The 15809-nt window shown below is 42.6% G+C and overlaps 1 protein-coding gene across 1 annotated transcript in view; it reads left to right on the top strand.

Moving 5' to 3' along the window:
• LOC124595100 (sterol regulatory element-binding protein cleavage-activating protein) overlaps positions 1–15809 on the top strand; it is a 241904-nt gene that overhangs the window by 26067 nt on the left and 200028 nt on the right. The gene's annotated exons all lie outside the window — the stretch shown is intronic.

Below are 15809 nucleotides of genomic sequence, written 5' to 3'. Positions count from 1 at the left end.
CTTTGTCACTAATACTGGCACCCTGTCTGATCTGTTCAGACCTCCATTTGACACTGTTGTTTCATGAAGCCACAAAGCACATCACACTTACTCCTGCATAGATGCCAGTGTGACAACAGCACTCCTAAATTAGACTATCTGTAACAATATAATGTAAAAGAACAGATTAAAAAAAAAAAAACCTACTCCCTAAGCAGCGGCAGGGGAAACACACACACACACACACCCACACACACACACACACACACACACACACACACACACACACACACAAAAGGATTTAACTTTCACAAGCACCTTCTTCTGGCAGAAGAATTGAAGGAGGAAGAAGAGGGGTGAAGAAAAAAAGGGCTGGAGAGGCTTAGGGAAAGGGGTACAGTTTAGAAAAGTCACCCAGAACCCTGGATCAGGGGACACTTACCGGACCAGATGAGAAGGAAAGACTTATTGTTGGGGACTGCACCAGATGAGATTTGAAAATCTGAGAGCTTAAAGATGAAAGACATAGTAACATGCAAGACAGAGATTACTACTAAAACATTGTGCACGGGTTTATAAGAGTGAAAAGCTAAGTTTATTGTATGTAACAGAGGTGGGAGGGGGAACGGCGAAAAATAGACAAGTCAGAAAATGAAATATGTGGAAAACTGAAATGGAGTGAAGAAAGGAGTAGTTACTGTGAAGAAGTGCTGAGGTGGAAGAAATTAATGTAAATTAAGGCCAGGTGATTGGTGAGAACCAAGGACGTGTTGCAGTGCTAGTCTCCATCTGTGGAGTTCTGACAAACTGACGTCTAGGGGAAGAATCCAAACAATGCGTGTTGTGAAACAGGCACCGAGGTCATGACTGTCATGTAGTACAGCATGCTCTGCAACAGGATATTGTGTGTTACCTGTATACACCCTGTGCTTATGCCCCTTCATCCTGACGTAACTGGGCAGTAGTCATGCCAATGTAAAAGGCTGAACAGTGTTTACATAACAGCTGGTATATGGCGTGTTGTTTCACAGGTGGCTCTTCCTTTGATAGTATGTGTTTTGTCAGTTACAGGGCTGGAATAGATGGTGATAGGAGGGCGTATAGGGCAAGTCTTGCACTGGGGATGGTCACAAGGGTAGGAGCCATAGGGTAGGGAGATGGATGCAGAAGGAGCATAGGCCTGACAAGGATATTGCAGATTTGGGAGGGTGACAAACAGCTATTCAAGGTGTGGTGGCAAAACTTAAGACAGAATGGATCTCATTTCAGCATGTGATTTTAGGAAGTCATGGCCTTGTCGAAGTAGCTGATTGACACATTCATGACCAGTAGAATACTGGGTGGCAAGTGGTGTGCTACAAAGTTGTTTTTTGGAGGGGTCAGCTGTACCAGGATTGGATGTGACAGCCCAGAAAAATCTGCTTTCGGACTAGGCTGTTGGGATAATTATTTTCGGTGAAGGCTGAAGTGAGAGTGGTGGTGTATTGCTGTAGAGTGTCTGCATCTGAACAAATACGTTTGCCTCGAATGCCAAGGCTGTATGGGAGGGAACATTTGACATGCAAAGGGTGGTAACTGTCCTTTTCCTTCACCCCTCTTCCTTCCCCTTCAACTCTTTTGCCAGGAGAAGGAGCCACTGGCTCCAAAAGCTTGTGAAATTTAAATCCTTTTGTGTGTGTATTCCCTTGCCACCGCTTGGTGAGTAGATTTTTTTATCTGTCCATTTACATTATATTATCAACAATTGATTATTTTTGTTATTATAGTACATTTAACAAGAGAGGGAGAGAAAGGAAATAAACTGCTGTGTCAGAGCACATGTAAAAGTATATCCATAAAAATTTGAGTTAAACTACTCTTTGCAAAAGCTGTATAGACATTTGGAAGTATATTCATTAAAAAAAAAAAAAAAAATGAAAATTAAAGAAATGTTAATTAAGCTACTATCTGCTACAAACCATTTAGTTGAAACTTCCTGGCAGATTAAAACTTCGTGCTGGACTGAGACTCGAACTTGGGACCTTTGCCTTTCACGGCCAAGTGATCTGCCATCTAAGCTACCCAAACATGACTCAGACTCACCCCCACAACTTTAATTCCGCCAGTACCTTGTCCCCTTCCTTCCAAACTTCACAGAAGCTCTTATGCAGACCTTGCAGATCTAGCACTCCTGGAAGAAAGGATATTGCGGAGACACGGCTTAGCCTGGGAGATGTTTCCAGAATGAAATCTCCACTCTGGAACCATATAGTTGTATCTAGCATAGTTCCTCGAAAAATTTGTAATCAGGGAAAGACTTCATGCTCACCCTGTGTAACATTTAACAACTAACTGCTTGTGTGCTTCATTGCAAGTTGCATCATCATCAAATCATTTAGAAGAAAGTATAATCACGCAAGAATAGAAGTTGCTGAAATTCCATGTAAAACCATAAAAAGGTAATTTACCTTTTCACATCTTTTTTTGCAACTGGTGAAAGATACAAGGTAAATAGTCTGGCAGTGATGTGACTAATGGCGCATCAGAGATATTGGATTCTTGCAAAAGTGAATAGTGTATAAAATACACTCCTGGAAATGGAAAAAAGAACACATTGACACCGGTGTGTCAGACCCACCATACTTGCTCCGGACACTGCGAGAGGGCTGTACAAGCAATGATCACACGCACGGCACAGCGGACACACCAGGAACCGCGGTGTTGGCCGTCGAATGGCGCTAGCTGCGCAGCATTTGTGCACCGCCGCCGTCAGTGTCAGCCAGTTTGCCGTGGCATACGGAGCTCCATCGCAGTCTTTAACACTGGTAGCATGCCGCGACAGCGTGGACGTGAACCGTATGTGCAGTTGACGGATTTTGAGCGAGGGCATATAGTGGGCATGCGGGAGGCCGGGTGGACGTACCGCCGAATTGCTCAACACGTGGGGCGTGAGGTCTCCACAGTACATCGATGTTGTCGCCAGTGGTCGGCGGAAGGTGCACGTGCCCGTCGACCTGGGACCGGACCGCAGCGACGCACGGATGCACGCCAAGATCGTAGGTTCCTACGCAGTGCTGTAGGGGACCGCACCGCCACTTCCCAGCAAATTAGGGACACTGTTGCTCCTGGGGTATCGGCGAGGACCATTCGCAACCGTCTCCATGAAGCTGGACTACGGTCCCGCACACCGTTAGGCCGTCTTCCGCTCACGCCCCAACATCGTGCAGCCCGCCTCCAGTGGTGTCGCGACAGGCGTGAATGGAGGGACGAATGGAGACGTGTCGTCTTCAGCGATGAGAGTCGCTTCTGCCTTGGTGCCAATGATGGTCGTATGCGTGTTTGGCGCCGTGCAGGTGAGCGCCACAATCAGGACTGCATACGACCGAGGCACACAGGGCCAACACCCGGCATCATGGTGTGGGGAGCGATCTCCTACACTGGCCGTACACCACTGGTGATCGTCGAGGGGACACTGAATAGTGCACGGTACATCCAAACCGTCATCGAACCCATCGTTCTACCATTCCTAGACCGGCAAGGGAACTTGCTGTTCCAACAGGACAATGCACGTCCGCATGTATCCCGTGCCACCCAACGTGCTCTAGAAGGTGTAAGTCAACTACCCTGGCCAGCAAGATCTCCGGATCTGTCCCCCATTGAGCATGTTTGGGACTGGATGAAGCGTCGTCTCACGCGGTCTGCACGTCCAGCACGAACGCTGGTCCAACTGAGGCGCCAGGTGGAAATGGCATGGCAAGCCGTTCCACAGGACTACATTCAGCATCTCTACGATCGTCTCCATGGGAGAATAGCAGCCTGCATTGCTGCGAAAGGTGGATATACACTGTACTAGTGCCGACATTGTGCATGCTCTGTTGCCTGTGTCTATGTGCCTGTGGTTCTGTCAGTGTGATCATGTGATGTATCTGACCCCAGGAATGTGTCAATAAAGTTTCCCCTTCCTGGGACAATGAATTCACGGTGTTCTTATTTCAATTTCCAGGAGTGTATATTTTATATTATAGTAAATAGATCCAGTTGCACTTTTTTTAAATTTATCTGGTTTAGTAATGCAATATGGAGATTTGCAGTCCCCTAAGTAGGAGTCTGCTGGCTTAGCAGAGGAAATAATCAGAGTCAAATATTTTGTGTAAAAGCTGTAAAACAAATGAATAAAATTCTTATACTTAGCTCCAGAACAGTTCCCAAGTTTTGTTGTCTGTCTAAGACATTTTGTGACCTAAAAGTGTAAATTAATTGGTTCACTTTAATATTTAACAATCTTATTATTATAATGACAATGACATTTTCACACTAACAAGTAGGGATGTTGTGTTAAAGTAGACTACCAATAGATTTAAATGAACACCGTTTTTAGCAAGATAAATATTTATTACAGTGCTGCTGATTGTTATTCTTTTAGGGAGCACTTGTACCTGTGAGCAACATCTATCCCAACTAGAAAATTCTAGGCAAAAGCAAACTATCAATTTAGTGACTAATGTTTCAAGAATTCATTTGTCTTACAATGTCAGTCATAACTACGGATCAGAAAAATTTGTGTTTTACAATGAATGTGAAGTAGAAGCAAATTCTGCCTCAAAATGCAGAAACACAAGATTATCTAATAGACACTTTTTCATAGTGAATTATTTCCAGATGAAAAATCTTATCAGAGATAGTTTATAATAACTTTATTTTCTGTTTATCAATATTGAAAATGCAAGCAGTTTTCAGTTACTGGTATTTGTACATCATCTGACAAATACTGACTTGGAAGGTTAATGTTTGTAAGAAACCGTTTGCATGATTGTCTGGTGCCATGGCAATAATGGGCAGTTAAATAGCTTAGTTAAGATACGTGCTGCATAGTACTGAGCTGTGAACGTAGCATTTTATATGAGAGAAACATGAACATTTGTTTGTTAGCTTAATTTCGAAAGTTAGTATGATGTTGACACTTTAACATGACAAATTAGTAGGTGATGGATGTTTCAACTCGCGGTTGCATTAAATGCCGCTAGAGTTTGGTCCTGAATTATGTTGTTAACAGTACTGTGCCAACCTCAACAAACAGTTGCATGGTAGCTGTACTCAAATGCTTTGTGTTGCACATTGCTCATTGTTTTTATTTTTTTATTTTGAAGTGATGAAACAATTAATTCTGGTCTGTCGTAGGTTTCAAGTACAACTGTTACATCACCAGAAGTTATTGGAGATCTTTCTGTCAGTTCAGATTTTGCAGAACAAGGGTGTAGGCTGCTGCCTTGCGAGAGGGAGTTGTGGTCTGTTTCCTCCACACTCTGCTCCTCTCCCCTCTGGTGGTTCAAATCCTAGTTTGTTTACAGTTGGGGCCATCTGCCACTATATAATGTCTGCACTCTGCACTATAGTGATTGCAAAACAAGATCTGTCACATTTTTTGATTGCACCATAATTATTTTCCTGACATTAAATTAGAGTTACTTCTATGCTGAGTGCCTTGTCAGTTCTATATGTAGCACTGTCAGGCATGGATGGCACAGCTATAAATGCCCACGAAAGGTTGAACTTAATATTCTGCAGGTTTTATAATCATCAGATTGGGCAGGAGAAGGCAGATGACGTCCAGAACATCTTAAATCAGAGACATGTTCAGTTCACTGATAGGCAAATGCTACTCTTCTCAATAGAACAGTTGTTTGTTGAAAGCTTAACTGCAGTCAAACAGAGAAAACAACAGCCATTTCAGGAAAAAAGCTGTTGGATTTCTTGCAAAACCAAACTTTCCAATCAAAAAGCTCCCAATCGGTGTTTTTAAATGTTAATTTTGCTGAAAATAGATGCATTTTCCTGTCCAATTCATCACATTAGCAGTTTAGCCACTCCACGCCAAATAGTCTAATTTTAGAAGAAGTTCCTGTGTGAGCATCACGAATTTGATGAAATTTTTATGTGGACTTTTGCACATAATCCCAATGAACATTGGATAAGTTTTTTGCCAATATAATACATGCAGAGATACAGTCATTTGTTTGATCCCATAGCACAGCTGTCAAGTGCACCAGTGAGGTTTTGGCAATGTTGAGACATAATATCTCCAGTGACATTTTCTTGAAAGAAACAAAAATTGGTTATCTCATATAACTTTTGCACACTCTTAATCAAAATAATGATAATAATAATAATTCCCGTGGAGGCCCGGGAAAGAATAGGCCTCCGTTATGTTCTGCCAGTCGTAAAAGGCGACGAAAAGAACAAACCACTAATAGGGCTAACCCCCCTTTTAGTGTGATTACTTGGTTCAGGACAGAACTAAAGAAGCCTCGGACAAGCGTCGTCATGGTCGGGGACGACGCTTGAACCCTATGCCCGCCCACAGTGGTAACGACACTGCCAGCCAACTGGAAAATGATTTAAATCCAAATAGAGGTGTTTTGCAGGATATGCTTCCTGCAACCATCCTAGAAGGAAAACAAAGACAGAGGATGAGATGGTCAGATGAAGTTAATCGACACCTCATGTTCTGTTATTACCAAGCAACAAACCTAGGAACCAACACAACTGGATACAGATCACAAGTATACACAACATTTATTACCAGATACCCGGAATTAAAATTTTTAACAGAACGACGACTAGCTGATCAGACCCGTGTAATAATAAAAAATAACAGGATACCCCAGTCAGAATTAGAAAACATCAAACAACAAGTACAACAAATACTGGAACAAAATAATGTGCACTCAGAAGAAGAAGAAAATACAGTAATGGACTCAAACATCCCAGAGAAAACAAACAAAGAACAAAACACATCAATTAAACAATCAGAGGAAAACGAAATCTTAAGACAGCCACCAGCACAAGCACAAATAGAACATGAAGTGACACACATGTTAGGTATAGAAGAAAAATTTCAGTTAACATACATAGAATACAAAGACACAAATACAGACATTAGACCATTCTTGCATAGACCACCAAATAACCCACAAGTCGAAACAACAATAAAAACTACCAACACAATCATACACAACAAAATAAATGAATACACAACTATGGAAGAGTTACAACTACTGGTTTATGTAGGAGCACTCACTACACTAAATATACACACTAGGCAGAGATCAGAACCAACCAACACACAGAAGAAACCCACAAAACCAGCATGGCAACACAGGCTACAGATCAGAATAGAAAAACTGAGAAAAGACATCGGACAGCTAACACAATTTATAAGGAATGAAATATCAGACAAAAAACGAAAAAGGTTAGGTAAAATCTCACAACAAGAAGCAATAGAGCAATTAGATGAAAAGAAGCAGAAATTACAAGCATTGGCCAAACGACTTAGAAGATACAAAAAAAGTGAAAATAGAAGGAAACAAAACCAAACATTCAACACAAACCAAAAGAAATTTTACCAAACAATAGATAACACACACATTAAAATAGACAATCCACCAAACATAACAGACATGGAATACTTCTGGAGCAACATATGGTCAAACCCGGTACAACATTACAGGCATGCACGGTGGATACAAGCAGAAACAGACTCATACAAGATGATACCACAAATGCCTGAAGTGATAATTTTGCAACATGAAGTCACCCGAGCAATTAATTCTACTCACAATTGGAAAGCCCCTGGAAAAGATAAAATAGCAAATTTCTGGCTAAAGAAGTTCACCTCAACACATTCACATCTAACTAAATTATTTAACAGTTACATTGCAGACCCATACATATTCCCTGATACACTTACACATGGAATAACTTATCTGAAACCTAAAGATCAAGCAGACACAGCAAACCCAGCTAAATATCGCCCCATAACATGCCTACCAACAATCTACAAAATATTAACTTCAGTCATTACACAGAAATTAATGACACATACAACACAGAACAAAATTATAGATGAAGAACAAAAAGGCTGCTGCAGAGGAGCACGAGGATGTATAGAGCAACTGACAATAGATGCAGAGGTGACATATCAAGCTAAAACTAAACAAAGGTCGCTACACTACGCATACATTGATTACGAAAAAGCTTTTGATAGTGTACCCCACTCATGGTTACTACAGATATTGGAAATATACAAAGTAGATCCTAAATTGATACAGTTTCTAAACATAGTAATGAAAAACTGGAAAACCACACTTAATGTCCAAACAAATTCAGATAATATCACATCACAGCCAATACAGATTAAGCGTGGAATATACCAAGGAGACTCATTAAGTCCTTTCTGGTTCTGTCTTGCTCTGAACCCACTATCCAACATGCTAAATAATACAAATTATGGATATAATATTACTGGAACATACCCACACAAAATCACACATGTGCTATACATGGATGATCTAAAACTACTGGCAGCAACCAATCAACAACTCAACCAATTACTAAAGATAACAGAAGTATTCAGCAATGATATAAATATGGCTTTTGGAACAGACAAATGTAAGAAAAATAGCATAGTCAAGGGAAAACGCACTAAACAAGATGATTACATATTGAATAACCACAGTGACTCCATAGAAGCGATGGAAAAACCAGATGCCTATAAATATCTAGGATACAGACAAAAAATAGGAATAGATAATACAAATATTAAAGAAGAACTAAAAGAAAAATATAGACAAAGACTAACAAAAATACTGAAAACAGAATTGACAGCAAGAAACAAGACAAAAGCTATAAATACTTATGCTATACCAATATTGACCTACTCCTTTGGAGTAGTGAAATGGAGTAACACAGACCTAGAAGCACTAAATACACTTACACGTTCACAATGACACAAATATAGAATACATCAGATACATTCAGCAACAGAAAGATTCACATTAAGCAGAAAGGAAGGAGGAAGCGGATTCATCGACATAAAAAACCTACATTATGGACAGGTAGACAATTTAAGAAAATTCTTTCTAGAACAAGCAGAAACTAGCAAAATACACAAAGCAATCACTCATATAAATACATCGGCTACACCACTGCAATTTCATAACCACTTCTACAACCCTTTAGATCACATAACATCAACAGATACGAAGAAAGTAAATTGGAAGGGGAAGGAACTACATGGCAAGCACCCGTATCATCTAACACAGCCACACATCGATCAAGACGCATCCAACACATGGCTAAGAAAAGGCAATATATACAGTGAGACGGAAGGATTCATGATTGCAATACAGGATAAAACAATAAACACCAGATATTACAGCAAGCATATTATTAAAGATCCCAATACCACAACAGATAAATGCAGACTTTGCAAACAACAAATAGAAACAGTAGATCACATCACAAGCAGATGTACAATACTAGCAAATACAGAATACCCCAGAAGACATGACAGTGTAGCAAAAATAATACATCAACAGCTTGCCTTACAACATAAACTTATAAAACTTATAAAACAACACGTTCCCACATACAAGTATGCACCACAAAATGTACTGGAGAATGACGAATACAAATTATACTGGAACAGAACCATTATAACAGATAAAACAACACCACATAACAAACCTGACATCATACTCACCAATAAAAAGAAGAAATTAACACAACTAATCGAAATATCCCTACCCAATACAAAAAATATACAAAAGAAAACAGGAGAAAAAATTGAAAAATACATCCAACTGGCTGAGGAAGTCAAGGACATGTGGCATCAGGATAAAGTTGTCATTATACCAATTATACTATCAACTACAGGAGTCATACCACACAATATCCACCAGTACATCAATGCAATACAGCTACATCCAAACTTATATATACAACTACAGAAATCTGTAATTATTGATACATGTTCAATTACCCGAAAGTTCCTAAATGCAATATAACATATACCGTACAGTTAAAAGGAAGTGACGCTTGATCAAGGTTCGCGTCACGTTTCATTTTTAACCAGACTTAACGTCTGAGAAAGTAAAGAAATAATAATAATAATTGATTTCCTGTATGATATGCATATGGATAATTTGAAGAAAAGTCAGCTGGATAAATAGACACGTGAAAAAACGTGAAGTTTAGCTTTTTATTACTCTGGAAGTAACTGGGGTACGCTTGAAACCTTTTCCCACCCACTGGGGGTCCAAAACTCTTTTGTGGATATGTGCGTGGCAAGCACGGGGCCCCCAAGCTAGTGTAGCTCTCTTTCTTTTCTGGGCTGCATACCTTCCCTTCAAGCCTGCCCCCAATCCCCCCCGACCCTTCCCTTCCTCTTCTCCCTCTCTCTTTGGGGGTATGTTTTGTGCCTACGTCCAGAGACAGACGCTTGTGACTCTAAGACAGGGTTTATCTTATCTTCTTTTCTCTCTGTGCTGGAAAGTTCTGTTCTCTTTTCCTTGATTCTTCTGTTTACCTTCTTCTCTGGTGCGACGTTTGAGATATCTTCTCTTCTTTCCTTTTCTTTGTTCCTCCCTTTCTCTTTCTTTCCTCCCTGTGCATGTCTGAAGGCCGACCCATGAGTAACTGGTGACGGAGTAATGCATAATTCCCCACCCCAGGTAAACAAGTAGGACACGTACGTACCCCCCTGGTAAAAGCCAGGCCCAGGGAGGGGTGATTACCTGAGCTGATACCTTGCTAATGTGCCGATTGGTCCCTTTGTCCGTTTCTTGGGAGGTGGGACCTAAGGTGTGGACAATCACTTAGGGCAGGAGTGCCCTCAGAGAGGGCTCCCACTAGGAAGGAGCGCGCCATCGGAGATGCCGGTAATCATGGGGGATACTTTCGCAATTGTTTCCTCTACTTCTAAAACTTCTTCCCAGAAGAGAAAGTTAGATCAGTCTCAGCCACGGACAATTCTTCCATCAGTGCCAAAGTCCCTAGTTGTTTCTCGGTCTGACGAAGGTCAAGACTTCTCCACAATCAACCTTTTCATTATTCCGAAAGGTGTCAACACAATAGCTGGTCCTGTAAAGTCTTGTTCCCGGTTAAAAAAATGGCACATTGTTGTTAGAAACAGGCAATGCCCTCCAGGCACATAAATTGCTTCGAACTACACTGCTACACACCTTCCCTGTCCGGGTGGAAGTGCACCGTACTTTAAATTCGTCACGCGGGTTGCTTTATGCAAGATCACTCGACGGATTATCCAATGATCACATCCAAAATTACCTGTCTGACCAGGGCGTAATGGCCATACATATGAAAAGAGTTGACAAGGAACTGGTACTGACCCGCGCTTTCTTCTTGGCGTTTGACAGAGCTGAACTTCCATCAAATATTGAAGCGGGACATGAGATCGTTTAAGTTCGCCTGTACATCCCCAACCCTACGCATTGCTATCGGTGTCAGCGATTTAATCAAACCATCCAGTCGTGTTCCAGTAGGGCCAAATGCGTTTACATGTGGCAGGAATGCCCATGAGGGTAATTGTCCACCTCCACCCCCTCACTGCATCAACTCTGTGACCATGCTGCTTCCTCTAGAGATTACCCTATTTTCAAAGATGAACGAATTATTAAGGAAATCTGTGAGAAGGAATAGGTGTCTACCTTTGCTGCTCATGAGTTATTCGCCAGTAGAAAGCCCACTGTGCTCCAAGCGGGTAAATACAGCACTGTCCTTGCCTCTCTGTGACCTACTTAGGAGGTAGCCATGCAGACTTGAGATCACACCTTTAGGGCCACGCTCCTCAGATTGGCGAGCCCAAAGATCGCCCGTGCAACCTCCCCTCTATCACCCACTCACACTAAGGCTCAACCTTCATTGGCTCCTGTACTGTCAAACATTAGAAACAAAATGAGTTACAGTTAAAAGAAAGTTGGCTTGACTACCATGACTTTCTTAAAATGGATCAAAAAATACGTCTTGCCTCTATCAAGGCTGAGTCAAGAGTCTACAAGAGTACTTTTTCAATTTTTCTTGTTTCAGTCAGTGACACAATAAGCACAAAGCTGAATATAGATTCCATGGTTCTTCCATATACACTCACTAACACATCTATGGATTGCCCGACAGGTACTTGTTAGTGCCGTTTGAGCGCCACGTCTACCTTCTTCCCACAACTGATTTGAAACCTGCGCATGCGTGGTCGTTGAGTTGACGGCAACGGTGGTGGGATTTTTTCCCTTTCCTGTCCACCCTATGTCTATTATTCATTGGAATATTCATGGAATTCGCTCCAATTGGGATGAATCATCGCTCCTCTCACTATCCTACTCCCCGGTCATCTTCTGTCTTCAGAAAATAAAGCTACGCCCCCATGATCGCTTTGTCTTCCCCCATTTCCAATCAGTCTGGTTTGATCTCCCCTCTGTTGATGGCGCACTGGCACTTAGGGGACTTCTGATTTTTCTGCATGATACTATTTGTCACCCAATCCCCTTAAACAGTTCCTTCCAAGGTGTTGCTGTACATCTTTCACTTTCTGGATACACCTTCTCTCTTTGTACCATATACATTCCATCGTCCATACCAATGGCAAGACCCGATCTCCTTTATCAGCTGCTTCGCCTCGACCTTTTGCATGGCCCTAAGGACTCTTTCAAACCTGCGGCTCTCCGCTGTCACTTCCTCTCGATTCTTGACATGTTCCAGGGATCTGAAGTTGTTTACACCGATGGCTGATAGTAATGTTGGCTTTGCCTATGTCCACAGAGGCCATATTAAACAGCATTCCTTGGCAGCTGTCTGCAGTGTATTCACTGCAGAGCTTGTGGCCATATTTAGTGGATTTCAGTACATCCGTTCCTGTTCTGGTAAGTCGTTTCTTCTCTGTTCAGACTCCCTGAGCAGCTTACAAGCTATCAACCAGTGCTACCCTCGCCTTCCTTTGGTAGCGAACATCCAGGAGTCCATCTCTGCCCTAGAACCGTCCAGTTGTTCAGTGGTATTTGTGTGGACCCTGGGGACACATTGGAATCCCAGAAACTTGCTGACAGGCTGGCCCAACAGGCTACGCGGAAACCACTCCTGGAGATGGGCATCTCTGAAACTGACCTGTGTTCTGTGTTACGCCGCAAGGTTTTTCGGCTTTGAGAGACAGAGTGGCATAACAGTATGCACAACAAACTGCGTGTCATTAAGGAGACTGTGAATGTGTGGAAGTCTTCCCTGCAGGCTTTTCGCAGGGAATCAGTTGTCTGTTGTTGGTTCCGCATTAGCCATACATGGCTCACACATGGTTACCTCCTCCGTCGCTAGGACCCGCCTCAGTGTTGCTATTGATCGCAAATGACAGTCTTTCACCTCTTGCTGGACTGCCTACATTTAGCCGCTCTGCTGCGGACTTAATTTTCCCAGCACCCTACCTTCAGTGTTGGGCGACAATGCCTCAACAGCAGCTTTAGTTTTACGTTTTATTCGTGAGGGTGGGTTTTATCATTTGATCTGAATTTTAGCGCATGTACTTTGTCCCTCTGTGTCTTCCACCCTAGGACTTTTAGGGTGGAGGTTTTAATGTGTTGCAGAGTGGCTGGTTTCTCCTTTTTTATTCTCATGGTCAGCCAGCCATGGTAATCTGCTTTCTTGTTTTTAGTCTCTTCTCCCTGTTTCTTGCATCTCTCTGTGGTTTTCTTGTCCTGTTTTGTCCATTGTAGTATTTGTTGTCCTTCTGTCGTTATTCTGGTTCTTCCTTTCTCCTGTTATTGTGCTGTACATATTCTTTGTTTTCTTCTTTCCCTTGGGTAATTGTTCTACTGGGAACAGGCGACTGATTACCTCGCAGTTTGCTCCTTTCCCCCCTCCCCCCTCCCCCCCCCCCCTTTTAAACCAACCAACCAACCAACCTTTATCTCCTTGGTCAGTTCCCACTCCCCTATTTGCTGGTTGGGGACTTCAATGCCCACCACCTGGTTTGGGGATCTCCGCGTCCTTGTCCGAGAGGCTCCCTGTTGATTGACCTCTTCCACCAAGCGGATCTTGTTTTCCTCAACTCTGGAGAACCTACATTTTTCTCTGCCTCCACATCAACCTTCTCTCATTTGGACCTTTCAGTCGGTACTGTTCAGTTAGCTCAGGTTCACTCTTGCTCATACACACTCAAGTGACCATTTTCCATGTGTCCTTTGATTACAGCACAACTGCCATTTATGCACCCAAGATGCTGGAAGTTTTCCCAAGCCGATTGGACATGTTTCTCCAATCAGCAATCTCTCTAGCAACATTTGATAACCATCAATTTCCTAGCATCGATGATCAAGTCACACATGTTACGGAAGTTATTCTTACAGCTGCAGAAGATTCGATACCTCGTACCTCCCCTTTGCCCCAGTGCCACCCAGTTCCTTGGTGGAACGAGGCATGCTGTGATGCAATATCCAAGCGGAGACATTCTCTTTGCTTTTTCCGCCATCATCCTACGTTGGCCAACTGTATCCGCTATAAGCAGTTACATGCACGATGCCTTCGCATCAGTTGCGATAGCAAGAAGGCAAACTGGGACTTATTTACCAGCTCCTTTAACAACTTCACTCCCTCATCTGTAGTTTGGAGTCTTAATTCGACAATTATCCAGCACATCTAGTTTCACCCCGATCTCTGGGGTAACTGTCACGCAAGATACCTTAGTGGACCCAGTCGCAATTTCTAACTCATTGGGTCAACACTTTGCTGAGATTTCAAGCTCTTCAAATTACCTGCCAGCCTTTCTCCCGAAGAAACGAGTAGTGGAAGTGCGACCTCTTGCTTTCTCCTCTCAAATCGTGAAAGCTATAATAACCATTTTTGCTATGTGAGAACTCCAACACGCACTCTATTCCTCTCTCTCTTCCGCCCCAGGACCTGATGACATCCGTGTCCAAATGTTGCTGCATTTATCACACCATAGTCTGCGTTACCTCCTTCGCCTTTATAATCGAATTTGGACCAACAGTACCTTTCCCAGAAGGTGGCGGGAAGCTATCATCATTCCTGTGTTTTGAAACCTGGAAAGGACAAACATCTCCCCTCTAGCTATCACCCCATCTCTCTCACTAGTAGTGTATGTAAGGTTTTGGAGCGTATGGTAAATTGCCATTTAGGCTGGTGACTGGAATCCCGAAACCTTTTAACACCTCCCCAATACGGTTTCCGAAAGCATCGTTCCGCAGTTGACCATCTTGTTGCTCTCTCCACTTACATCATTAACAATTTTCTGAGGAAATACCAAACAGTAGCTATATTTTTTGATCTGGAGAGGACATACGATACCTGTTGGAGGACAGGCATACTCTGCACACTGTTCTCTGTTTTCTTTTGGCTTTCGAGGTTTGCTACCCCTTTTCATTCGTGAATTTATGACAGAGTGCACATTAAATGTGCGGGTGAACTCAACTTGCTCTTGTACTTTCTCCCAAGAAAACAGGATGCTCCAGGGCTCCGTGCTAAGTGTTGTACTGTTTGCCATCACCATAAATCCAAATATGGATTGTCTCCTTCCTGATGTCCCAGGCTCCCTCTTTGTCGACGATTTTACATTCTACTACAGCTCTCAATGGAACAGCCTTCTTGAGTGACGTCTCCAAGGATGTCTCAATCGCATCTACTCGTGGAGCATCAAAACCGGCTTCAGATTTTCTCCCAGTAAGACAGTCTTTGTAAATTTTTGATGTCGTACAGACTTTTATCCGCCTTCCCTACATGTAGGCCCTGTCGACCTTACATTTGCAGGTGTCGCCAAATTCTTGGGACTTATGTTTGACAGAAAACTTTGCTGTTCTTCCCACGTTTCATATCTTTTGGCTCGTTGTCAACAATCCCTCAACACCCTCTGAATTCTGAGCGGTACCTTCTGGGGAGCGGACTGAGTGGTCCTCCTCCACCTGTATTACACCTTTGTCCCCTCGAAATTGGACTATGGAAGCATAGTTTACTCCTCTGCACAGCCCCCTATTCTTCGGCATGTAGACTCTGTCCACAAC

Source organism: Schistocerca americana, chromosome 2 (assembly GCF_021461395.2).
Source record: "Schistocerca americana isolate TAMUIC-IGC-003095 chromosome 2, iqSchAmer2.1, whole genome shotgun sequence".
NCBI classification, from domain to species: Eukaryota; Metazoa; Arthropoda; class Insecta; order Orthoptera; family Acrididae; genus Schistocerca; species Schistocerca americana.
Note: the sequence above shows the minus strand (reverse complement) of the source record. Positions and strands in the feature narration are given on the sequence as shown.